A 27,784-nucleotide genomic window follows, 5' to 3' on the forward strand; every position below is an offset into this window, starting at 1 on the left:
TGTCTCTCGAGGGCCTGCTGGAAACAGAGCGCCTCTGACTTCTTAGCATCAGGACGAGCCTGCAGCAAATTAAGCTCAATGAGAACCTGCCTTTCAAAATTTAAGGAGTCCTACTATGTATGCATCGGGCTAATTCCGGAAATAATGCTGTCGATTTTCAGCGCAGCGGCATTTCCTTGGGTTGTCCCATGCGTCCCCTCTCCTGCTTGTGACCCTGGGAAAGAAAAATGGTTTTTAGCGTCAGTGTATGTCAGCCCTAATCTGGGGGGCAAATCTAAAAACAACACAGCAGAAAAGTTTCCTGATTACTTCCCCAAGTCAGACAGAAAGAACATCTGCATCGTCGGGGGCCTCTCTCGGTCGAGCCCACACACAAAAGTGCGCGTCTCCTTGCTCATAAAATCAGGCCTCGGTGAGTCCGCCGGAGCCGAGGGCTTCGCCTGTGCGTTCAGATCGCATTTGTGATTGTTTTTCCTTCAAGCCTCTGAGCCTGAATTGGATAAGTGTGACTCATGTAATAGGTCTTATTTAAGGGATTTGGGGTCTTGATTTTAAATGCAGGCTTGCGAGTATGGGAGCCCTGGGAGGGGGAAACCATACAATCGCGGGGGAATATTCCGATTAGAAACCCAGAGAGCATTCCAGCTGTCGGGTCCTTGCTGTTGTTGGCTGCTGCTGTCCTGGGGGTGGGGGAAGCCGTGCAGTCCGTCCAAACTAGCCCTGGGACTCCGCTTCCCACAGGATTTGCTTTTTTAACATAACAAATGCTCATACATTTAGAAGCAGGAGTTAAACACTGCGTCTTTATTTTGGTCAGCCGGGAGGTAGTTGGACACCGCCTTTTTTCAACTCTTGTCTTCTAACCTTACCAGCGGGGAGAGTTTTTGCCGGGAACCTGCATAACTTATATCCAGTTCAGGACCATTCAAGGGTTTCTCCCGACAAATGCGACACTTTCCATTCCCCTCCCCGCCCCCTGGACACATAGGGTTGGTTGGTCTACAGCCTGATGGAGAAATGGAGGAATTAGTTAGGAGTCAACCTAGAGTGTCTGGTTGGGATGAAGCCACCAGGCAGGGAGCGTGTTTAATGCCACCTTAGGCCTCAGTGTCCGGGTGGAAATTTTAGAGCTGCCGCTTCTGCAGATAGCCCGGATCTGATGGCACTGTCTGTGGGTGCCACCCTGTGACTGCCCACAGCCTCCACTGGAAGGCGGCGAGGACAAGCGAAAGTGAGAGACCCAGGGCGCTGGAAGGAATTTTCTGGCTATGTCTCCTCCCTTTGCCTGATTTGAGACTTTGGCCCCAAGCCTTCATTCAAATGCAGGTGAGTGAGACCATCTTTCACGTTCCTTCCAACTCTAAAATTTCAAGCTTGATTCCCTCATATAGACTCAGGGGTCTCAGAGGCCCTCAGGATAAATAATAATAACTATGCCCCAGAGTTCAGAGGTCAGGAACCCTGGGAAGGAGGACTGGAGGCTGAAGGGTGCAATTGCCAAGAAGCACACGAAATATGATTATTTTTCAACTATAAAATTATAATTTGGGAAGATGACTGTCTAGAGGTGCTATGCTCATAAAATGAAATAACATATAAAGTACATCTAGTTCAGTACCCAGCATACAACAGGTTTTCAATGGCAGATGGTTGAAATAATGAATAAGTGAATGAAACTCCCAAGGAAGCAACTTATCCCAGGGCCTCCCAGTTAGCAAAGAGCAGAGCCAGGCTGTGGCCCTCTGTGCCCTGATTTCAAGTCTAGTGATCATCCCACTGATTACCATACCTACTGATATGTCCCCCTGGTAGTTCATTGCGGGTCTTCCCAAGCTGAAGTTCTGCTTAGACATCCATTACAAATCATCTGATTCAAGGCGAGGAATTTGATCTTAACGTAGGATTGACTCAGGTGGTTGGCAAGACTTTATGATGTCCAAATTGTGCACAAGCCACTGGCACCCTCCTCCTAGATCCAGGCAGCATCCATACCTTCGCTTACTCCCATTAAGCATTTACTGAGTGCTTCCTTTCAGTACAGCACCATGCTTAAGGATAGTAAATTTTTCATCAGGGTTCATTAAAGAAATGTACAGCGGAGTCCATAGGCACCTAGGGAGATGAGATGGGCACATATGAACATTAAGGAGCATTGCAAACATTACATACAGGGCCAAAGAGAATTCTACAAATCAGTGCCACAGTATGAGCACCAAGAAGCGGGAACTCCGTTGGGGCTATGTGAGAAAAGTCTACATTAAAAATAGAATTCTCTGCTCACCAAAATGGTGCTGATACTTGGAGTTTTCGAGCATTACAAGTATCATCTTACACAATGGATCTCAATGTATGGCCACTTGCGTCAGAATCACCTGGCTGGGGTGGGGGACAGAGGTGAGTGACATAATAAAAAATATATTTGGTCTCTGTCCATGGTTCTTGGGACAGAGCTTCCAAGAACTCTTGGAATTTCCTGAGTAACAGGAGCATCTTTCTTATTCATAACAAAATAACAAACCCCTTTTGAACCATGACTGAGTCTATGCTAGCAAGGCAACTCTTGGTGGGCCTTCAATGTCAAGGGAAGGGCTGGCCACAAAAGAAAGACCAAGCATGTGATTAGAGGATTGGAACTTGCAGCCCCACTCCCTGACCTCCTGGGAAGGGGAAAGGAGATGAAGATTGAATTCAATCACCAATGATTTCAATCACAACTGATTTCGTCAATCATGCCTACTAATGCAGCCCGGATAACAACTCTTGAATGCTAAGGTTTGGGGGGATTCCGGGTTTGTGAACACATTCATGTGCTGGGGGCATGTACACTCAGCTGCATGGAAGCTCTGTGCCCCTCCTTTACCTTACCCCATAGATCTTGTCTATGTGGCTATTCCTGAATTATGTCCTTTATAATAAAGCAGTAATTATAAGTATAAGGCTTTCCTGAGTTCTGTGAGTCATTTTAGTAAAAACTGGGGTGGGAGTTAAGATTGAGGGAGTTGGAACCTTTGAACTTGTAGCCAAGTAGGACAGAAGTGTGCGTAATCTAAGGACCATGGGCTTGCAACTGGCATCTGAAACCAGGACAGTCTTGTGGGACTGAGCCCTTAAACCAACCTGCGGCATCTGACACTAACTCTAGGTAGTTAGTACAGAACAGGAGGATTGGTGTCAGAGAATTGGTGTTGAAAAACAGCATAGGGGTAATTCTGATTTCTGGCTGGTGTGGCTCAGTGGTTGAACACTAACCTATGAACCAGGAGGTCCAGCTCAGTTCTGGTTGGGGCACATGCCTGGGTTACAGGTTTGATCCCCAGTAGGGGGCGTGCAGGAAGCAGCCGATTGATGTTTCTCTCTCATCAATGTTTCTAACTCTCTCTCCCTCTCCCTTCTTCTCTCTGAAAACAATAAAAACATTTTTTAAAGTTCCCATTCCTAGGCCCATAGAGTGAACTGCTGAATCAGACTGTGGGTGGGGCCAGGGAAGCTCCCCGGGTGATCGTGAGGTACATCAGCTTTTGAGAACCACTATCACAGCGGTTGCTTTGACAACCTCCACAGCAAACACAGAGTTCATCCTGCCTAAGGTACTAGGCTCCAGACTCTCTGGCAGTTAACCAGCTTGCCAACGGCACTGCCTACCTGGAGTCAGAGAGGCTGAACAACAGACACTCTGCAGTGCGAACCATTTCAAGAATCACCCCGGGCCCTGCAGGTGTGGCTCAGGTGGCTGGGCATTGTTCTGTGCACCAAAAGGCTGCTGGTTCGATTCCCAGTCAGGGCACATGCCCAGGTTTCGGGCTCGATCCCCATTAGGGGGCAGCTGATTGATGTTTCTCTCTCACATGGATGTATCTCTCTCTCTCCCTCTCCCTTCCTCTCTCTCTAAAAATCAATAAAAATATTTTTTAAAAGAATCACCTCGGGCAGTCCAGCTCACAGGACCCCCTTTCTACATGACACCTTGGGAGGAATTCTGTGAGGCCAACAGGGAGAGGAGTAGAGCCCTCAATTTAGCCCCTTCTCAAATCGTCTCTGGGTTAGGGGGACCCTCCCCAGCCCTGAGACTGCAGAACCTCCATATATTTAAAGTGGAGGGTTGTATCTGAGGCTTAGAGTGGCTGCCCCTCCCTGGACTGAGTCTGCTGTGTGGGAGCCCATGAACATGGACCCCCAGATGGCAGGAGACGGTTTCCTCAGGCCCAGGAGCCTCTTCTGGGCCCAGAGAGCAGGGACACAAAGAGATTCCTGTCCTCTGCCCGTATCACCTACCTGGGCGCCTGTTCTTAGTACTGTACAAAATAAAAGCAAGACGCACAACAGAAACCATCGGCAACCCCACCACAAGAGGGTGGCCACAGTTGGTGCCATGTTTATGTTTCCTTTCAGCCTTCCTGTGCACATTGTAAAAACAGGGCCCGATCTGTGCCAGGTTCGTGAGTGGTTTCCAGGCAGTAAACAGAGAAGCTCGGCTTCTTCAGGTTTCCTCGCACGAGAACAGGCTGTGTTCAGTGTCCAGCAGCCCCTCCTTGCTCTGCGGTGGGAAGCTCACTCCCCCAAAAAGAGCTTTCTTAGTTTTCATTTGCTTCTTACTGTCTTTATTACCAAAGTCAAACCTACTCATTTTTAAAAATCCAAACCATATAAAATGCATAAGTTCTCTCCCCGTTCCGTGTTTGATGTGTGCGGTTCCAGACTCTCTTTTCATACAAAAACATATATGACCTACACCCACGTTGCTACTTCTCTACAAAAATGGAATCAGAATGTGGGTTCGGGCTTTTTTTTTTTAACCTACCAATGTATTGTGGATACCATGGATGTTTTCAGCAAGGAAAAGAGAAAGCAGAAATAAAAACTGGGCAGGAAAGTGAAAACAGCCTCTTTAACGTGGATGCCAGGAAGAAACTATGCACTGGGTTCGCTATGCTAATTGAAACCACAACCCAGGACTGTTATATACTTTGTCCTAAGTATAGGATTGAGGAGTGTAACTATGTGGGTTGCCATTTCTTAAAGCGCCCAGAACAAATAATAAATGTATGGAAAACGGGCCTAAGAAAAGGTTTACACAAGCCTTAATCACATACCATGCTTCCATATGGCATCAGCCTGAAATTTTCCTTTCTTTTTTGTTTAACAGACCACACTGCTAGAAAAGAGTGAACTGCCAAAGATACAGATTTACCTTCTCATTTAAAGAAAACAAAAGCCACCAATGAGTTCTACAAATAGCGAGTGTCTGTGTGATGGGAGCTGGGCTGTATCAGCAAATAACAGCCAAAGGTAGACTCCCCTGCTCCTCAAAGTCAGGGGAGAAGGGTGGGGCTGCGAGAGACAGTTGATTATAAGCATAATCAATAGATAAATTAATAGGTTAAAAGGTGATAGGTGCTATGTGGGGAGGGAGAGCAGCTTAAAAGGTATTGGAAGTTGGCACTCCATTGAGAAGATAACCTTGTGAGAAGATAACGTTTAAGCAAAGCCCTGAACTGGGGGAGGGAGTGGGCCAAGCACCCCCGGCGAGAGGAAACTGCCTGGGTGTTTGTTATGGGTTGAATTGTGTCTTCCCCTCTCCCTCCAAAAAAAAGATATGTTGAGGTCCTAACCCCCAGCACCTGTGAATGTGACCTATTTGGAAACAGGGTCTTTGCCGATGTCACCAACTTAAGATGAAGTCATTAGGATGGGCTCTAATCCAATGACTGGAGGGAAATTTGGACCCAGACACTCAGGGAGAGCACCACGTGGAGACCCAGACACAGAGGAAGGCGGCCATGTGAAGACGGAGGCTGAGACTGGAGTGATGCCACCACAGGCAAGGACACCTAGGCCACCAGAAGCTGGAAGAGACAAAGAAGAACCTTCCCAACAGACTTCAGAGGGGGCAAGGGCCTGCTACCACCTTGGTCTCAAACCTCTGGCCTCCAGAAGCGTGAGAGAATACATTCTGCTGTTCTCAGCCACCCAGTTTGGGATGCAGCAGTCACAGGGAAGGAACCCAGTGTTCAGGGCACAGGAGTCGGTGAGGCCGAGAGCACAGGAGATGAGGTCGGGAGACAAGAGGAGGACCATTCAGGACCTTGCCACTCAAGGGCAGGACTTGGATTTCCTTCTAGTGAAATGGGATTGTGGGCAAAGGAGTGGCAAGACCTGAGTCTCTCAGTGTGACTGCTGGGGGAGAGTAGACTGGGGGTCACAGGAGGCCAGTTAGGAGGGGTTTGCAGTAATCCTGGTAAGAGGATCTGTGGGACAAGGAGTGGCCAGTTTCCCCATGTATTTCAAAGGTAGGATTTCCAGATGAGTTGAATGTGGGGGTGAGAGAAGAAAGGTCAAGGCTGTTAGCTGAGAGTGGAGTAAAAAAGAGAGTAGCTCATCTTATCTGACTTCATATTTTTACCTGTCACTCAAGAAGCACCGTCAAACCAAACCAAACCAAACCAAAGTAACAAACAAAAAGCCGTCTACAGACACTGGAGAAGTTAATCACCATTGTTTACACTGCCCAAGTGAAGCTTTGCGCAACCTGAGACCTGACCCCAGAATCCCTGGTTAGGCATCAGGAGGCTATTTTAAAAATAATTCTGACTTATTGAGGAATCATGGAAAAATTACTTTTTTGGTCGTTCTCATTTTCTCTAGGAAACAAAAGTGCAAATACATGATTGTCCTTATATCTTTTCATACCATATACAAGGTGACTTCTCTGAATTTAACAAAGAAAGATCAAATCTTTTCTGTCATTTTATGATGATGCTAATGAAGAGGTAAGTCCAGATATTCATGACTGAACCAGCTATAAGGCACCTGAATTTGGGAACCATCTGTGAGCACCTCCTGCCAGCGCTGGGAAAGGTCTGAAGGGCACAGAGATAAACAGGACATGGCCCTTTGCGGGGGAGAAAGGGCAGAGAAGTAAATGTACACAGACACACACAAGCAGGGTGTATTAGGTGTAAATATAAGAAATAACTCATTTTTAATTGAGATATCCTGGTATGTTACATGTTGGAGATAATATTTAAACTAAGTCTGAACATATGAGAAGCCTTGAGAGGCAAAGAACGGGGGAAGCCGATGCCAGGCTGTGAGAACACCTTGAGCAAAGGCAAAGAGGCTTGAGAATTAATTGTTTATAAGGGTGATCAGAAGTCTGAACAGAAAGTAAACGAAAGGATGTGGCTGGGGAAGAGGCATGAGAAGTGGCAGACACATGGGCTACCATCTGCCTGCACATGGCCCTTTGCAGCTAGTTTGTGGGCTGACAAGCAACCAATCAGGTGCTTCGCCTCATGGCCTTAAATTAGGAGACACAGAGGCTACGGCCCAGAGATGCTGGCAGGGACCTTTTAATTGAAATGTAGGGTGGAGTCAGCCAGGGCAAGCCGAGGGTGGGGAGGGAGAAAGACCACGAAAGAAAGAAAAACAGAAATGGATCCCAAAGATGCCAGGGTGAGCCACATGAAGACATGGCAAAGAGCAGTTGTCTGACAATGTTAATGTCTGGGAGCCCAGGTGCTCTTCCTACAACTAGGTTTGATGAGACTGTCTTATATTTTTATAATAACTCTTATTTCACCTGAAATCATTTGTTTGTTTTTTTAGAGAAGAAGGAAGGGGGAGAGAGAAGCAACGATGTGAGAGAGATACATCAATCCGTTGCCTCCTGTATGCGCCCCAGGGATCGAACCCACAACCTAGGTATGGGCCCTGATGGGGAATCAAACCCACGAATTTCTGGTGCACGGGATGGTGCTCCAACCAAGTGAGCCACACTGGCCAGGGCCACCTGAGATCATTTGAATGGGCTTTGGCTTCCTACCACCCAATAATCCTCAAGACAGGAATCATAAGAGTAGAGGGGTCAGAAGAGAGGCATGGGATGCTATTTTTGTGTTGATTGCTGTGTTGCCACTAAAGATTTATGATCACTATGAAGTCAGTTACTCATTTTTATCTTCACATTGCTATTCTCATTCTATGCTGGGGAAATGGGTGGCTAGGACCAACTCACTTTTGAAAAGAGAAGTGAGTCTCTCAGGCTTTTGCCTTTTCCACGGAGTGTTCACTGCTACTCTGTGCTATGCACTGTGACAGAATCCATGTCTCAGTGATTGGTATTTAAAAGAAGAGGTAGGTGTCCTTGTGGACATTTTCTCTGTGCTGGGGAATAAAGCCGGGCTCCTTTATAGCATCACTAGATTTAAATGAGAGAAGCCAAGGAGAATTTCCCTATAATTTTCCCCACATTCCTGAATCTAATAAGGCTTTTCTCTCAAATACAGGCCAAATGGTAAAGAGGGTTCTGTAAAAGTGTTCTAACTGCCTTATGACCCAGCAATTCCACTTTTGGCTATATATCTGAAGAAACCCAAAACACTAATTCAAAAGAATATATGCATCCCTACGCTTATTGCAGCATATTTACAATAGCCAAGATACGGAAGCAATCCAAGTGCCCATCAATAGAGAAGTGGATAAATAGCTGTGGCATGAAAATACAATGGAATATTACTCAGCCATGAAGAAGAATGACATTTTACAATTTGCAACGGCATGGATGGACTTAGAGGGCATTGTGCTAAGTGAAATAAGTCAGATAGAGAGAGACAAATACTATATGATTTCACTTACACGTGAGCCTAAAGAACAAAATAAACAAACAAAATGGGAACAGTCAAATGGTTGACAGAGGGGAGGGAGGTTGGGGGGCTGAGTGAAAAATATGAAGGGATTGAGAAGTGCAAATTGATAATTTCAGAATAGTCACAGGGACATAAAGTACAGCATAGGGAATATAGTCAATAATATTGTAATAACTATGGATGGGCCAGCTGGGTACTGGAAATACTGGGGAAAACACTTTGTAAAGTATATGACTGTCTAACCACTGTGCTGTACACCTGAAACTAATACAAAATAATACTAAATGTAAACCGTAACTGGAAAAAAAATTTAAATAATAAATTAATTCCTTTTAAAAACACACGCAATTTCTACGTGACGTACAGAGGACAGTGACCAAGGAATGCACGGAGCACTGGGGAAGCACAGAGGCCTGCACTGCAGCACAGGAAGGTGCAGGAAGCCTCCTGGGAGATGGTCCTTGTCCTTCCCTCGGTATGTTTTCAGATCAAGAGGGTCAGTCCTTTAGACCACAGCTGTGTAAAATTCAAAATATGGTACTATTTCTTTTTAGAGCTACATATTGAAATATTTACAAATGACATGATACGATGCCTGGAATTTATTTCAAAATGACTAGAGGGTTGGGTAGGTGGGGGAAGAGCTGAAACAAAATGGGCATTTTATTTTTGACAAACTGGTGAAACCGGGAGATGAGCACATGAAGTTCTTTTCTTCTAGTCTTTCTACTTGCATTTATGTTTCAAACTTTCCGTAATCATTTGTTTAATTACATAGCCATTGGTTAGATGACAAATAGAGGGTGTCTTGTTCCAAACCACACTGATGTCACCTAAAGTTTTAATTGAAGCAGGCGATTGCCCTGGTTTCACTTCCCACCCTTGATCTCAGCCCCAGCCTCCCAGGCCTCGTCTGCTGACTTGGTGGCAGCGCATCTGCCCGGCTCACCGGGGGCACCCACCCTCCCTCTGCCTCCTTCGGAGCAAAAAGCCCTTTGACTCTCCTCTGTCCCCCCTCAGTTCTTCGTGTTGACACAACCTATTGGAACAGAAGCAGCCCTAAACCGCCTGTCCCAGCCCCAAATTTCAAGAGCAGGCAACTTCCTGTTTCGGAAAATCAAGCAGGGGCCCCAGACTCAGCGAGCTCTGGCCCTTCCATTCAGACAAAACCCTGATTCATCTCTGCGCCCCGACGCCACCGGGAGCTCAAGAAGCCCTTGCTGAGGGGCTGCTGGTCCCCTCAATACCCTGCTGTCCCCAGACACCCGGGAGCAGAAGGAGCTCGGGGCTCACACGCGTGCAGACTTTTCAGGGGCTGCCAGACACCGGGTCCCCGCGAGCGCTCGGCCACCCACTCTCCTGTGTCCCCACATGGCCAAAAGGTCACTGAGACATTGTCTCGGGCTTTTTACTCCACGAAAGCGCTGCTCTCCTTCCTTCCACAGGTCATTCTTTTACCATCTTACTATTTGAGAAGCTTCTGTTTTAAAATAGTCAGTCGCCAGCCTCCCGTCCCCGAGGAGCCCGCGATGCCCTGCCACGTGCCCACAGCCCAGCGCCGCAGGGAAGGCCGGAGGGGAGGCTCCCCGCCCCTGGGGCCAGGCTCCGCTCCGCAGTGCCCGCATTTCTCCTCTAGAAACACACCTCTAATCAGGCCCGCGCATCGGAGACAGTGCTTTGGTCCCTACTTGTAACTTGGCTTTTCCCTCCCACTGGCCCAGGAAAACTTGGGCCAACGGGCTTCAATGCACTGAATGTTACAAATGAGCAGGAATCAGTATTGTGCTTCTGAGTTTTACTGGGAATAAGAAAGGATTCAAATTATTCTCAAATTAGTATTTTTTTAAAAATATGTTTTTTACTGATATTAGAAAGAGAGAGGAAAGGAGAGAGGGAAAGAGAGAAACATCAATGAGAGAGAAACATTGAGTGGCTGCCTCCTGCTGAGGATGGAGCCCAAAATCTGGACATGTGCCCTGACAGGGAATCGAACCTGCGACCTTTTGGCACATGGGACAACACTCAACCAACTGAACCACACCGGCCAGGACTATTCTTAAATTATTTTTAAGAAAAAAATATTTGCCCTTAGCTGAAAATGTATCTTTCTGGGATTTCAAGAGACTTACATTTTTCTTTTTAGCTTGTCTGCATTTTCGATTTCTTCCATAAGGATCATGCATTATTTTGTAATTTTTTACACCTACAATTGTCCTTTGTTCTTTTTTTAAAGTCAACTTATTTTTTGATTGAGTTAACATTGATTGATAGCATTATATAAACTTCAGGTGCCCATGATTGTAACTCAATATCTATACACTCTATTGCACCCTCTTTTAAACCAAGCCTTCTAACCTTAGCACTATCGACATTTTGGACTTGATTCTCTATTGGGGGCAGGGGAGCAGGGGGATGTGTCTGGTGCATCACAGGGTGTTAGCAGCACCCCTGGCCTCTACCCCACTAGATGCCAGTAGCAGCCACACAGTTGTGACAGTAAAAAATGTCTCCAGATATTGCCAAATGCCCCTTGTGGGGGAAGGAGGCAAAATCACCTATTCAAAATCCACTGTTTTCAGCTGTAAAGATTTGGGGCTTGGAGGGGTTTTGAAGCTATTTAGATGAACAAGTACTATATTAGCTAGAAGAAGAAAAAATGTCATCGAGCCACTAAAGTTAAGGATGCCAAAGAAGACAAGGCATTTCTAAACAACGAACGTCCAGCTACACACACTTGGATTGCTACAAGGCCAGCGGGCCGCTCAGGGCGAATGGAATGGCCCACTGGGGACCACAGGAGAACAGGCTGCGAAGCAGGGCCAGGCCCAGAAGCTGAAAAACTCCGAAGCGGTGGAACTGACTCCTGGGCTGGCCAACTGGATGCCATTGCTCCCCTGGGAAGGAAAGCGGCAGAGCCAGCAGGAGGTTTTCTGCGGCCGAGCCTAGGCGGAGAGCCGTCGGGGAGGCAGTGCTGTGCCCTCAGCCCAGGCGAAGCGGAGACCCCTTCGCAAGTCAGCATCAGCCTCTGCAGGCTCATCAGTCTGTCCCGCAGGCTCAGAGGCATCTCAGCTGTTGACTCAGATCCTCTGATGGCAAAGCCTGTCACAATCCTCAGTGCACGGGGACCGTGAATGTGGGGCAGGGGGGAGACTTGGAGTGTCTGCTGGCACCGGGAGAGATCTGCCAGGGAAGGGACGCTGAGGGAGGCTGGGCAGGTCTGAAGGGCAGAGAGGGCAGCGGGTGCCTCTGAGGCGGAGAAGGGGTAGGATATTAGGAAGAGCAGACCTTCCCCTGCAGCACCCTGGCTGTGCGCCTGGTTACCCGGCCAACTAAGCACAGAGACTCAGCAAACGCCTCTGTACCCCAAAAGCCCAGAAACAGTAAAGCTTCTTGACCCAAAGCACAGAGTGGTGACCAGCATGGACTAAAGGTCCACAAATCTGGGGGCAACCCTAGGAAGGGTATTAGGAAAATTGTGAAAGTCTGAAATGGGCAATAAAATCGGTTACTATGTGTGGTGTCTTTCATCACCCTTGAGCTATTTTACAACTCTGCAGTTGTAGAAGAAGAGTGGTGTGATGGGTTGAATTGCATCCTCTCAAGACATGCTGGCGTGGCTTAGTGGACTGAGCACCAGGAGGTCGCTGGTTCGATTCTCAGTCAGGCACACCCCCAGCTTCAGGCACAATCCTCAGTAGGGGGTGTGCAGGAGCAGCCGATCAATGTTTCTCTCTCATCAATGTTTCTCTCTCTCCCTCTCCCTTCCTCTCTCTCTAAAATCAATAAAAATATATTTTAGAAATGCTGAAGTCCTAACCCCTAGTACCTCAGAATCTGACCTGACTTGGAAGCAGGGTCACTCCAGATGTAATTAGTTAAGATGAAATCATACTGGAGTACAGTGGGCTTATAAGAAAAGACACAGAGATACAGACCCACGAAGGAAGAATGGTACTTGATGATAATAGAGGCAGAGGCTGAAATGCTAAGCTGTAAGCCAAGGATTGCCCAGGACTGCCCAGGATTGCCCAGGACTGCCCAGGATTGCCCAGGATTGCCCAGGACTGCCCAGGACTACCCAGGATTGCCCAGGATTGCCCAGGATTGCCCAGGACTGCCCAGGATTGCCCAGGATTGCCAGCTCACCACCAGAAGCTGGGGAGAGACAAGGGAGGATTCTCCCCTACAGGTGTCAGTGGGAACTTGGTCCAGCCAACACCTTCAATTTGGACTTCTAGCCTCCAGAACTGTGAGACAATAAATGTTTCTCATTTTTAACCTTGTTGTTTGTGGTTCTTTCTTCTAGCAGGCCTGGGACACTAACACAAGGGGTAAAGCAAATGAGTCTTGTCCACGCAAATGCACACTCATTATTGCCTATGGATTATTCACCACTTTTGTATCTATTTGTAAATTCATTTTAACATTGCTGATGGCCTATATATGTGTGTGGTTTTTGAATTCTCCTTTCAAACAGTAGTAACATCTCACTTGTTTCCTCAGATTGTTAAATGAGTTGAATAAAATCTTTTGCATTGTCCACTTTACATTTGTTTGAAAGTCATGATTTTACCTCTATTTAAAACAATCCATCTTTTAATTAAAAAGCAGAGTTCCTCAAAACATACCCAAGATTAAACTCCTCCTTACCATGGTCTCAGCAACAAGGAGTCACATTTAACTCCACTTAGGAATCGAAAACAGAGTAGCAATGATTGGACCAGGGGAGAGGAGCGGATTCCTACCCACACGGAGAAGCTGGCTCTAGTAGACAGTAACCCAAAGCCAAATCTGGAGGCCTTTGGTTTGTTAGATTATTTTGATTTCCAAAGAACAATTTCATTGGTTATTATTGGCCTTATTTTAAATCTGCCATTTTCATCCAAGGCATCATTATGTCTCCACTGGGCCAGCCCCAGAGTCTTGGAGATAAAGCCCAGTTGTGGTTCTCCAGAAACTCAGAACTTAGTGCTAGAAACAACACCTGTCACTGAGCAAGTACTCGGGGCTTAGCGAAGGTTATTTCCTCAAAATGTGGGATGGAGACATACACCACTAGCTCATGAAGGACTAGTCAGATATTAATTGTATTATTATGCAACAACGCTCCCAACCAAGCCAAGCATTTTATGAATCTCTGTGGGTAGAAATTCCATACATTATTAAAAAATCATAATACAATTATGCAACAAAACACCTCGCTAGAATACAGAGACTAAACTAGAAGTGTTATATAAAATTAGTAGTTTTTTAAAAGAAGGCAGACAGCAATTATCTATTTGAAAGAGACTTACTTTGTCTGCAAATGAAGAAATTATAGTAGCCCTCAGCAAAATTACATTTCTGTAACTTGTTTTGTCTTACCTTTTCTTTAGCATCCTTCCCCCTCTCTCTCCTGATAATACCCAGAAAACTCAGCCTGTTCTCTCAAAGAAGTTGGTGCTCCTAAAGTCCTCATATTATCCCTTTTTAAACAGCAGCTTTCAAAGAGTTGTTATAAAATAAACATAAATTCATACTAAAGTGAGAATGACTAACAACACAATGAGTTCTGGGGAAATATTTACATTTTATTTTATTTATTTTTAAAATATATCTTTATCGATTTCAGAGAGAAGAAGGGAGAGGGAGAGAGAGAGAAACATCAATGATGAGAGAGTTATTGATCTGCTGTCTCCAGCACACCCCCTACTGGAGATAAAGCTCACAATCTGGGCATGTGTCCTGACTGGGAATTGAACTGAGATTTCCTGGATCATAGGTTGATGCTCAACTGCTGAGCCACACCGGCCAGGCCATATTTACATTTTAATGAGGACAGTTCGGTCCATTAAACACTTAGGAAGCGTCTCCCATGTCCAAGCATTATGCTACTGCTGAGCTCTATATGATGAAGCCCTCCTCCTGGAACATAGGACGTAAAGTTAGTCTAAGCTCCACACTCACAGCCTGCTTGATCCTGCTGACCTAAACAAAATTCTTTTCCCTTCCCTTCCCTTCCCTTCCCTTCCCTTCCCTTCCCTTCCCTTCCCTTCCCTTCCCTTCCCTTCCCTTCCCTTCCCTTCCCTTCCCTTCCCTTCCCTTCCCTTCCCTTCCCTTCCCTTCCCTTCCCTTCCCTTCCCTTCCCTTCTTTCCTTTTCCCAGAACCAGTTCTCCCTCTCCCACCTTGGTAAATAACATCCAGCATTCATTTGGGCACTCAAACCAAAACTTAGCTGGTATTCATGATTCTTCTCTTGACTCACCCTCTATATCTAACCCATCAGTAAGTCTGTCTACTCTGCCTCCAAAATATGTCCGAAGCCCACACACTTCTCTCCATTTCCTTGTCTAAGCCATCATCACCTTCCATCTGGACTAGAAATGTCCTCTCCACGGGTCCCTGATTCCCTGCTTACCCCTCTGCAATCTGTTCTCTGCACAGCAGCTAGAGCAGCCTCTTAAAAACATCCATGAGATCATGCACTCTCCTCTCATAACTTCCCAGCGCACTAGTGAAATCTGAACTCATCTTGACCTCAAGGCCTAGAAGATCTGGCCTTACAACCTCTCTGATCTCATCCCCTGTCTTTCTGCCCTTTCTAACTCTGCTCCAGCCACACTGGTTTTCTTTTGGTTCTCTGAACAGACCAAACTTGTCCTGCCTCAGGGCCTTTGTACTTGTTCCCTTTGGCTGGAAATACCTTGCCTGGGCTTGCCACATGGCTAACTTCTTCGTATCATTTAAGCATCAGCCCAAATGTCACCTCCTCAGAGAGGCCTCTGTTGATGTAAAGCACCCCTTCCCAGTCATGCTTGCAGCAGCACCCATTTTAGTACGTTCACCATGCTTGGCACCATCTAGACCCCCTGACTTGCTTTTCCATCTCCCCACATGCCCCCCTTTCCAATAAACACTCATAGAGTATAAGCTCCATGCGAGCATCCTATCTACCTTGTTTATTACTACATTTCAGTCTGCAGTAAGCACGTAGAAGGTGCTTAATATTGACTAACTGCGCATGCAAGATAGAAGGGGGGCGAAATTCTTCCCGGCACCTTTTAAAGTACAGCTCTCACTGCCGTCCGTCCTCTCGACGGGAGCTCAGCTAGCCCCCTGTGGGAGAGGGGTTCAAACAATCGTCTCCGGGTGCAGGTGGTTTAGAGACAAGAAAAGAAAATCCACTAGACACGGTTCCAGGTAACGAGCAGGAAGGTGGGCAGGAGGAGCGGCACGGAAGGGCCACAGAAGCCACCCTTCCGGTTAGAGAAGGAAAGAAAAGCCCACGGAGGCCTCACGCTGTTCCAGAGAAACATCGGGAACACCCAGGTCTCTCCCTGGGGACTCGGAAAGGACGAGCTGGGGAAACAGCCCTCAGGGAGTCTGGAGCTCGCGTTGTATTACCTGTGGAAACGCCTGGAAAGGAGAGTGGCAAAGATGGACAAGCCCCACGCCCAGGCCAGAGACCATTCCCAACTCATTTGCCTGCAGTTACACTGGGCCGCGAAGGTGGCCGTGGGAGCCGCTTAAACACTGAAATTTGTCCAAAGGAAGCAAGAGAAGGTGCCCCCCCTCTGGAAACAGTACAAAGATCAGTGGTTGCAAGGGGTTGGGGGAGGAGGAATGGATGGATGCCTGGAGCCAAGGTGGAATAATGCACAGTGCGGAGGGCCTCAGCTTCTTGCCGGCTGCCACCCAGAGGCCACCCTCGGTTCCTGGCCACATGTGCCTCCCAACATGACTCCTTGCTTCCTGAAGCCAAGTAGGGAGCCTCAAGACAGACATCACAGTCTCCCCGAACATGACCATGGGAGGGACATCCATCACCTCGGCCGTATTGGATTGGTCAGGGGAGTCACAGGTTCTCCCCACCCAAGGGGAGGGGGTCACGGAAGGACATGAACGCCAGGCTCAAGGGACCTGCCTGAGCACCACGCGCCCTAAGGCAGGTGGGTGGGAGCAAGCACGTCGTGTGGCTCCTCAGAGATGCAACCCGCGCTGGCTTCTGCAGAAGGTCAAGGACCCAGGAACTGCTTGGCCGGCCCGTGTCTAGCACCACAGGAGGCGACAATAAATGTCTGTGAATGGATATTGACGTCGGGAAAAAAGTCTGGTCACCCCAGCACAAAAGAAAATAGTGCTCTCCATAGGACAACAGCAACAAAAAATAACTGTCAGCTCTCATCTCAGCAGCAATAAGTAACATCAAAGACCTTCCAGCGGTATGAAAACAGGAGAGGCCACTGCACTAACGTCTCGGCAAGACTCACCGGGAAAGTGCAATGAACACCAAGGGCACTGAAAGGACGGGAGATGATCTCATGCAGGACGCTCCCCAAATTCTATATTTATACAAATGATAAATAGGTTTCAAGAAAGGAGAAACCAACTAATGTTGATGACTAGGGAAATAAATAATATTCGAACTTTACACTGCAGGAGCATCTTTCATCTGGGATCCTAAAAAGCTTTAAGAGTAATTACATTTGGGTGCTGCATAAAAGTAGATCCCTTTTTTAACAAAAATATGGATTTTATGTCCTTCAGAAGCAGCACGTAATGCTCTCGCAGATAACAAAGTACAACCTGGGTGGTTGTTCTTTTAAGAGAATGTTTTGTAATTGTTTCCCAGTTTCTAAATTCATAAGTGGTTGAGCCTGAGGAAATGCACACAGCAGTTTGAAGCCCGGTGGGGTGTGGAGGGATTGATGGTCAGAAACAATCGGATGGAGAACTGCCGTGGGTGACAGGAAGCAACCTGCTGGTCCAGAGAACTGGTGGAGGCAGAGAAGGGACTTCAGCAAAGGTATGTAGAAATAGTAGTTACAGGATCATCACGTGAACAAGTAGTGCAAAAGCGTAAAACAACGTGACCGTCCATCTGTCCAGAACAGAGCTACGCCACATCTGTAAAAAAGTCCATGATCTTGTGACCTTGAGCGACCACTGTCCTTGTATATAAGGATGCAAAAGAATTGGGGAAACAGACACCGTTTGTTCATTCATTCCTACAAGAAGAGATGACTTATTTTAAAAATATGTCTTTATTGATTTCAGAGAGAGGAAGGGAGAGGGAGAGAGAGAGAGAAACATCAGTGATGAGAACCACTGATGGGCTGCCTCCTGCACGCTCCCCACAGGGGGTTGAGCCTGCAACCCGGGCATGTGCCCTGACCGGGAATCAAACTGCAATCTCCTGGATCCTAGGTCAATGCTCAACCACTGAGCCACACTGGCTGGGCAAGAAGAAATGACTTTTGAGTGAGTGAACTAAAATAACCTGAAGAAATACTACTGAAGGTTAGACAGGGAGAGAATTATGAATGGGGGAAGATACTGAGTAAAGTTTCAACCAAGACCCACCTTTGAGTTATCAATATGGAGTTCTGGCTGGGCATCTAATACACAAAGACAGGGAACCAAAGCTCCAGAACCTATTACTGCTCTGGACTCAGCCCTCAGGCCTTGCCTGTCTCCAAAGTGCCCAAGTCCTATTTGTTCTGTGACATCCACTCGCCACTGACACCTTCACCTGCCTCTTCAACTATGAGTAATCTACATTTAATGTCAATGCTCAACATTTCATATGTACCTCCCTTGAGGCGCTTATCTCTGTGTCCATTCTATTTCAGCAATCTATGTACAAATCATACCCTTTCCAAACATAAATAACTTGGGGCCCCTAGCACTGTGCCTGACACATAGTAGGTACTCAGTAAACACCTTGGAATGAATGAACTGACATTTAGTACTTATTAAAACACACTGACCTTCCACTCCCACCACCTCTAGATCTAAGCTGTGGGATGATGCCTTTAAGCCCAGGAGAGCCATGACATTGCTAAATACTGGGGGATAGACTGTGATGTTCTTTCTGGAGATACGCCCAAACTTCAGCCTACTTTGTTTTAAACTATGGGATCAAGACCACACTTTCTGGAAATAGATGAATCTGGGTCACGGTCATTAGTATCATGCTTTGTGATGATCTTAAACCTATTTCACGTGTGCCTCTTATGCGCAATCTAATAAATTCTCCAACAGAAGGAACAGTGTCTCTTTTATGGATGTAATTGTTGCCCCCACACACTGACTGCCTGGTAAGGATCCCCACCCACACTGGGTAAACATTATTGTCAAAACATATTATTTTATTTTAACACAGATAAGAAGCGATTCCATTCCAAGGAATTCCTTTAAACAATAGCTGCTGAGTTAGGTCATCAGACTCAACACACACCTTTACCTGATTCTTCAGTCCATAGGTTCATTTCTACCTACTTAGAGCTAGCAGTTTCAAGTATATATATATATATATATATATATATATACACACACACGCATACACATATGCGTGTGTGTGTATATACACACACACACACACACACAGGGTGTCCCCCAAAAATGTATATACACTGCAACAGCTGATAGCTCAATTTTGAAAATGAAATGTATTTTAATAAACAGTCTTTATAATTATTCAAAGTGTGTGTATACATTTTTTGGGACACTATATATATATATATATGGGCTGAATTTGTTTTGCAGTTCGGAAACTGAAGATTTCTATGAGGGATTCTGTTTGTTAAAAATACCTGATCGGCAGCCTTCTCCATCGAGGTAAGCGATGCATTCCCAGGAGCTCTTCTTTGCTCCTTCCTTTGCAAGAATCCATTTACTCTGGTTCATTTACAGAAGGTTACTGTGGTTTTTCCAGGAAACTACTGCCTGACGAGGGAGGCAAATTTTCTTGTGTACAAAATTTAGGATCATTTGTACAGAAACAGACACGAGTAACAGCATATTAGCCATATTAATATCCCTAAGGTGCCTGGGCCTTCACAACAACAGTTAAGTGTTGCCAAACTAGCTTTACTTTGTGTTGGCAGAGAATGTACCATCATATATAGTTCTTTTCGTCTTGGCAAAGAGGCTGGCGCTCCTGCCAGGATCTAAAGGAAATGGGCAAGAGACAATAAGCCCATTCAAGCGCATTAGTGATTTCGTCCAGTGGGGATTTTTCAATTTTTAAATGGACACAAACTTTAAAACCACCCTATTTTAAGTGGGGGAGAGATTTCTTTTCCAAAAGAAGAGGTTATATTTACCAAAAGATTTCTGACATCTGTTTCCAGCATGATATATCATATTCCCAGGTTACTGGCGAGAAGATGGTCAGAAAAAAACACACAAGACAGAGGCATCTCCCTCTCAGAAGGCTATACACACAAATTATAATTGATTGGCTTCCTTCAGCCAGCTGTTTAATTTGTGGGGCTTAAGCACCTACATAAACTTGCATTACTGCTCTGCTATCATCCCTCTGGTTCCATACATTTTGTTTATGACAACAATGTGTCTTTGTAAGTAAATAAAAAAAGAGGAATTTCTAGCAGCAAAGCTTACACCCTTCAAAAACCAAAACCAAAAAAATCCTTGAAGAACCACCTATTAAAAGCAAAACCTGTTTGCTAACATAAAGTTCAATATTTGCCTGGGCTGGCAAAATCCTCCTTGGAGGGGGAAAGTGGAGGGGGTGGGTCCTTCTGGCTTCATGGGACAGTGGAAGTCCAGGTAACCGCAGGGAGGTGGTCTACTCATAGGCCAGCCTGAATCCTAGAGAGAGAAGAGCCCCCTGCTGGCTGCAGGGGGCAGAGCCCTGGGCGGCCCGGGCAGTCGTTTGGACACTCCCCATTTTCTCCTAAGCTTTCATTCATACAACAAATACTTGGTGAGGCCTGGTATGTGCCAGGCACTGTCCTAGGCTCCGGGGATAGCTTGTTAAACAAGACAACAAGGCCTTTGCCTTCTTGGAACCCTTACATTGAACAAGGGGAGACAGAAATAAATGAGTGAACTTGAACTGTGTCAAGCAGGGATCAATGCAACAGAGTGGGGGGAGGAGGTAGAGAATGGTGGGAGGGGGTGCTATTTTAGGCAAAAGACTGGACGTTGGAGCTGAATGAAGCCAGTGAGGATGTGGAGGGAGCCCTGCGGGGGGCGGCATTCCAGGCCGGGAGCAGAGCAAGCGAGAGGGCTGGGAGGTGGGCTGCGCGGGGCCTGTGGGCAGAACGGCCCAGTGCCGGGCTCCTGGAGGGAGGGAGGCGGGGGGGCCAGAGGATGAGACTGAGAGGAGCCCAATGATGCAGAATCTTGCATGGTAGTAACTTTAGACTTTACTGAACCCACCAGAGAGTCTGAACGGAGAATTAAGTAAATCCGGTTTCCATTTTAAATGGGTCACTCTGTGTGCAACAGGGAGAATTCACTGCATGTGTGAAACCTGAGAGGCCCATCGACAGCTATTGACCTGGTATTTCAAATAATCCCATCAATGAATTGTACCAAATTCTGCTATTTACAATGAGGTTCAAGGAATAAAATATGCTCTCTGCCCTCAGAGAGCTTCCAGCCTACCTGGGAAAGTAGGAGAGACACACTTCAAATCAACCTTACAAGAGATGGGAGGAGGGGATGACTGCTGAGTGGTGCAGGCAAGAAAGATGATGATGACAGTAATGCAGATGTCCCCAGCAGGCGAGCACCAGCTCGAGGCAGTTTAGCTTAGTGGTTAAAAACACAAGCTCTAGAACCAAGCTGCTGGGCATAATTCTGCCACTTACTAGCTGTGTGACCTCAGGTCATTACTAACCTCTCTGTTCCTCAGTTTTCTCATCTGTAGAATGGGTGAAGAACAGTACCTACATCATAGAGATGCTGTGAGGAACATGTCAGTGTAATATTTAAATGCTTAGACCAGTGCCAGGTGCTTATAAATGCTACATAAATGAATGTCTCCAAAGTCACCCCGTCGCGTCTTTATTACTGCTGCAGTCCAGATATGATGTGATCAGGCCTTGAACTAATATCAGCTGTGGAAATGGAGTAAAAGGGCAGGTATTTCTGACCAAGGAACTTCCAAGGTCTGGCAATAATAAGACGGTGAATGAGGTGGGCACATGAAGAGGTGCGAAGTGAATGCGAGACCCCAGCACAACAGCTGGGAAACAGCCCAGCGGGGAGGGAAAGGAGTCAGGCAGGCGGGAAGGGAACTGGTTTGAGAGGCAGGCAAGTCCGACCTGAGGCACCTGAGTTTGAAGGGGACAGGCCTTTAGGGGTGCCCGATGGGAGCCCAGAAGGCAGACAGGGCACCCATTTGGAGTTGGAATCCCGCCCTGTCATGACTGTCCTTGAAGCCATGGAGACGGCTGAGACAACCAAGGGAGAAGCGGCTGAAAGAAGGGCCCGGAGAATGAAGCTCAGGAGACGTGAGCAGAGCTCCGGGCTAGGAAAGGGGCCGGGGAAAGAGAGGCAGGGGCGGAAACAAACCTCCGAGAAAGGGGGGAGCCACTCAGGCGCCCCTGAGAGACCAGGGGCGACTAAGGGTGCCTTTGGCTGAGGTCATAAGCCATTGATGGCGCTGTGGAAGCTTCAACGTGAAAGTTGTCCTGAAGGCCTCTGCTAAGTGTGGTCTTGAGTGCTGCACTGGGCCACCAGGTGTCCCCTTCAGGACCCACGGGTTCATTCCCCAGGGAAAGCGGCAGGCCGACAGCTCCCCGCTGCCGCAGCTGAGCCTTGTCCAAGGCCATGCCCCCGGGTCAGCTGGCATCCATGACTGGTTGGCCTGGGAGTATAAAGGTGCAGTCCTTTCGCACAAACAGGGACAACTCAGAAAGGTCGTCCCAAATGGAGCCGGCCATGCAATCAGCTGAGGCCGGCACGGTGACTGCACCGCAGCCCAGGCGCCCCCACCCTGCCCTCCTTCCTCCCCTTCCCGACAGGCACCGGTGCTGCCAGCCCCCCCCCGGGGGACACTTCCACGGGTCGGTCTCCACGTCTGCCTCCCCAGGAACCCAACAGCCGGCTACTGTGAAAGGCAATAAAAATGTAAATGGTAACATCAGCGAAGCGTCTGACACAAGGAGATCAATATATTAATAGTATCTATCAGGTGTGTGAGAATACTTTCTTACAAACAGAAATTCTGAAATTTAAAGGAATTAAATCTGAGGAAAGTTAGCAGGAGCGGACTTTTCTCCACAACCCCGAAGTCATCAGACTTTCAAAAATCAGATGATGCCCTTTGCCTTTGGTGAGGACAGAGTGCTGGGCTTTGTAACCCGATTGATGGTGCCGTCTCCTGTACAACCTCACAATCTCTTTTAATCTCCGCATCCTGTCACTTTGCTGCCATCTGGAGAGAGGATTAATGTCATTCGTCCCCCAAGGAGATTAATGCATCCTCCTGGATTCCAGCAGCAGAGGGAAGCCACTCTAGCCCGTCAGCCCTAACCTGGCCTCAGCAGCTGCTCCCAGGCTTCAGTGCCCTTCACCCACCATCAGGAACGCAGTGGTCCCCGAAAGTCACCCCCATTTTCCTCACAGCTGGGGGACACAGGTGGGGTGCAAAATCCCCTCCACCTGCTCCCAGGGAAGAACCTCTGAGGATCGTGAGCCCTGCCAAGTTCCTCTTCATATCGGGCTGTCCCATGAGGCTCCGCAGGGTTGAGAGCTCTCTCCGTAAGCCCAGTGGGTCATCCCATAAGCCAACGAGGGGTGGGAGGGGCAGAAAAATTGATCTTCTGTAATAGAATGTTCTTTAACACACTTGGCTATCCTACCCGACCTCTCAGATTCTGGGAAAGGCGGGAATCGCGCCTGTAGGCTCACCACTGCACCCCAAGAACCCCGTGGAATGCCTAAATACATGTAGGTGTTGATTGTTGAATGAATGACTGAAAAAATGGTGCAAGGTGGGTTACTAATGAAGTAAAATAATCAGCAAATATAGGTTATAAAGACAGCTAAAGACAGTTGGGCTCCACGTAAATCCTGACTAAACTGGACCCCCTTTCCCATGATACACCCCAGTGTATGTCAGTCCCCACAGTACCCTCAGCAACCCAGCTGCCCATGGTAGACACTCAAGAAAAACCCTTTGGACTGAGCTAAATTACAATAAAACCTTACTAGGGGGTCCCAGATAATTAGGCTCTTATCAGACATATTCGTTAGTGCCAATACCTCAAAAGACGGGGAACTGTTCACCTCAGAGGATATGGGAGCTCCAGGGAAAGAAAGACAGAAACATTTTCGAATGAGAAGAAAAAAATCGAAAGGGTAAGATTGTAGGAAAAGCCATCAGTGTTCCACATTAATGGAACTAGTCTGTTGAAAGCTTCAAGAGTTTGGCCTGCGGGACCTCATGAGAGTTGCTCACAATTAGTCATCCTGAAGTAAAAAGAATGCGTGTTAGTGGTTCTCACCATTCTGAGCACTTTACATGTTTTCTCATTTAATTTTCTCAGTAACCACACGCATTAGGTTTACTGGTATTGCCATTTCCATTCTTCAGATGAGGAATCTGAGGTCTAGAGAAGTGAAGTGGCTTGCCCAAGGTGACAGAGCTGGTAAGTAGTGCCACAGATATTAGAACTCCAAGGTCCATGCTCCTAGACAGTTGGGCCCCAAGGTCCATGCACTGTACTCCCTCCTAGAAGGACAAACCTTCTGTTCTCTTTTTAACTCACAGGTACACCCATGTATTATCTGGCTTTTACACACTTCAGAAAAAATGCTCTTGGCCAACAACCATGTGACGCTTTTTTCAGTCCAATTGGTATCTAAGATGTACCTCAGCATTGAGGTTCTAAGGAACAGTGTTTTTTTAACATTGTGGGTGCTTAAAACAAAACAAAACAGAAAGTGGACTGTTTTTGCGGGCAGCGGTTTCTGTCTGTTTTGTTCACAGCTAAACCCCAAGAGCCTAGAATAGTGCCTGACACAGGGCAGGCATTCAAAAATATTTGAACTTGTGGTTAAACCAAAATGAGATGTACAGCATCCCCTACACAGGTGCCACATAAACTTCATGGCACAATTAAGATCCAGGCTGTGGGTTCTTGGGAGAACCTAAATCGCCAAGTCTCGCTGCCTCTTGGCCTTGTATTTTATAGTTGAATCATCCTGTGAGGCGGTTAAGGCAGTTTTATGATGATTAAGGCATGTCCCCAAAGTTGCCCAACTTGCTAGGGGGAAAACTAAGGAGGACTCAAGCAGAGGTCTTCTCAGTTGGCCCAGCAATGATGCAGGCGTAGCAGGTGGTGTTTTAGCCCCATCAGCTCAAGCTCAAGAGTTACTTTGTTAGGTAATCACTTGATGGCTTTGTATTTGTATATTGAGGCAGGATTATCTCGTGGTTAAGAGGCATGGGCTGAATGACAAGACTTAGGCATGTTTCTTGACACCTCTGAGCCTTAGTTTCCTCAGATGGAGAAATGTGGGTACCATAGCATGTACCTCTATCAGTCAGGTTACAGTCCGGACAGAAGAACCACTCCAGGCATTTCAAACAGGGGCACTTAATATAGAGAAATGGTTGTTTGGGTGATGGAACGACTAAGAAGCCAAATAGGATGGTGAGGCAACCAGAGCTGAGCTGTATCAAGAAGCCACTCCCCTCGTAGTTGGTGTCAGAGCAGATAGTGATGCGAGGCCAGAAGCCAGGGCCAGCGGAGCTGGATCCATGAAGGAGCCGCAGCTGCTCCCAGAGCCAACACCTGCATCAGACCAAGAAAGGAGACATATCCTCACTTCTCCCCGCTTCCTGCTCACCAGCTTTCACCATCACCTCCTACTGGCTGGACCTACCTAGGAGCTGGGGAAGGTGACACAGAACAGAGCAGGAAAGGGCAGAGAATGGATCCAGGAGCAGAGAGGCCAGCAACCAGCTCAGGACCTCATGGAGCTTCTGTGAGATTTCTTTTTTTTAAAGAATAGTTTATTAGTTTTTTTAGAGAGAGAGGAAGGGAGAAGAGAGAAACACTGATGTGAGAGTGCAACATAGATCAGCTGCCCCCTGCATGCCCCTTACCAGAGATTGAGCCCACAACCCAGGCATGGCCCCTGCCCAGGAATCAAACTGGCAACCTCTTGGTACACAGGAAGATGCCCAGCCAACTGAGTCACACTGGCCAGGGCTGTGAGATTTAAATGAAATATATGTATAGTTCTCAACACTGTGCCTGATATGTAATAGTGCCTAATGAAAGGCATCATTGCTATTACATACAGCAGGCCCTCGGTTAGGCATGGGTAATAAAAGACTCTGCCACCAAGAGCAAGCAGTCTGGTCACTGTAACCCACTTTTTAGCTATGATCATCCTGTGGGCCTCTGGAGTGAAATCTTCTAGGGGCGTTATCCCACCATACTCGTTCAGATGACCAACTTCTGAGCATGAAAATCATCCCATTGGGGACATCAGTGATTACACAGAAAAACAGGCCAGGGTTGGCCTATAAATGTTTACTTTCCTAGAATAAAGGGGAGCATTAAAATGCGAAACATATTTATGTGAGACATAAAATGATCTGTCCCTAAAATAAGCATCAGGTCAATCACCTACCCTGATAAGAGAGTGACTCTGCATGTTTGTTTATATAGCCAACTGCATGTCTGACTTGAAAGTATTTAATGCTTTCCTTAAAAGGCAATGGCTTTACCACTGGAAGTGCATTTTAAGGAAGGATTTTCTCAAATAAAACATGCTGCTGACATGAAACTTGGCTGAGGGAGTCATGACCCTGGTAATGAGAAGAGCCCATGGATGCTGCTAATTAGAGGCCAAGAATTCTTGTTTCTCCATCTCTTCCTCTTTATCCCAGGCCTCGGAGTCACAGAATATTAGTGCTGGAACTCAGAAAACACACCAGAGTGTTTCACTAAGATGTAGAACCCACCCCAAAACACCAATGACAAACCCTGCTAATACTCAGTTAGTAGAAAGATCAGGTAGATTGAGATAGTGACTTGACCACTACAGTGCAGCCCAGCTACATGGGAGAAGCCTCTGGTGCTCCCTGCCTTTCCATCCTGCCTCCATCTACCAGGGGACACGTAGAAAAGTGGCTGTGAGTGAGATTTATACCCTTCACTTGTAAAGTAATAATGGCATCTTAAACATCAGGCATCCTGGAACATTTTAATTAGGTGGGAAGGCACGAGAAGGTATAATCTGTAGCTTCCACAGGATGACTAAATGAAATAGCTGAGAGCTTCAAACTCATCTGCAGAAAACATGAATGAAAATAATATTTTATACAGAGAAATAAAGGGGAAAGATGGGCTGAGGGTCCAAAACTACAAGGAAAATTGAACTAGATTAATAAGCCCTTCCTTATACAAAGTGAGTCAGCCTGACAACCCAATGACTCAAAAGTCACCATAGGGTTAAGACAATGGAACGGCTTTGCCATCCTCAATGCTGATCAAAAACCCTTCAAAAAGGACAGTCCTTGGACACAACAAATTTCATTCTGATATTGTTTCCTGTTCTGTCTTTTTGGTCCCCAGTATAAATTATATCACTGTTCCCATTAGTTAGGCTTGAGGTATGGTCAACCCATAATTAAAAATGCCTCCCACCACTCACCCTGAGCATTCCGTTACACGGAGCTGTCAGGGAGTTTCATCTCCAAATTGTAATGGCACTATTTGCTTTATTTAGGCTTGGCTGATACAGGATGGATGCCCTTCTAGAAAAGCGCGTGCATTTAAGATGGCAGAGCAAGGATGATTTATACGGGAAATAACTCCTTAGTCTGTCAAAGACCTGGCAGAATCTTTCTGGTAAAACTAATTGTAGCCAGTTCCTTCCACTGCTCGGAGATGAACTATCGGCACCCCTGCCAGCTATCATAAGATACAATCTGCCAGAAGGAGAGAGGAAGCCAGGTTCCCCATCTTCAACATTTACACATGCCTGATAATGCTGAGTTACTTGTAGGCCAGTTATTGAGATCTGAACGTCCTTTTTACAAACATTCACATTTTCCTCTGATCACTACAAAATTGCACAGCCTTTCGGAACCATTTAAGCCACATGCAGAAAAATCTTTTACCCCACAGCCATGCTGTGAATGTCAGGTCAGTGATGCTATAGTGACAGTCTTTTTTTTTTTAATTAATTTTTTTTAATATGTACTTATTGATTTTTGAGAGAGGGGATGGGAGAGAGAGAGAAACATCAATGAGAGAGAAACCTCGATCTGCTGCCTTTTGCACACCACTTAGTGGGGATCGAGCCTGCAACCTGGGCATGGGCCCTGACTAGGACTCAAACCGGTGACCTCTTGGCTCATGATTTGATGCTCAACCAC

This window comes from Miniopterus natalensis, chromosome 10, assembly GCF_054644295.1.
Source record: "Miniopterus natalensis isolate mMinNat1 chromosome 10, mMinNat1.hap1, whole genome shotgun sequence".
NCBI classification, from domain to species: Eukaryota; Metazoa; Chordata; class Mammalia; order Chiroptera; family Miniopteridae; genus Miniopterus; species Miniopterus natalensis.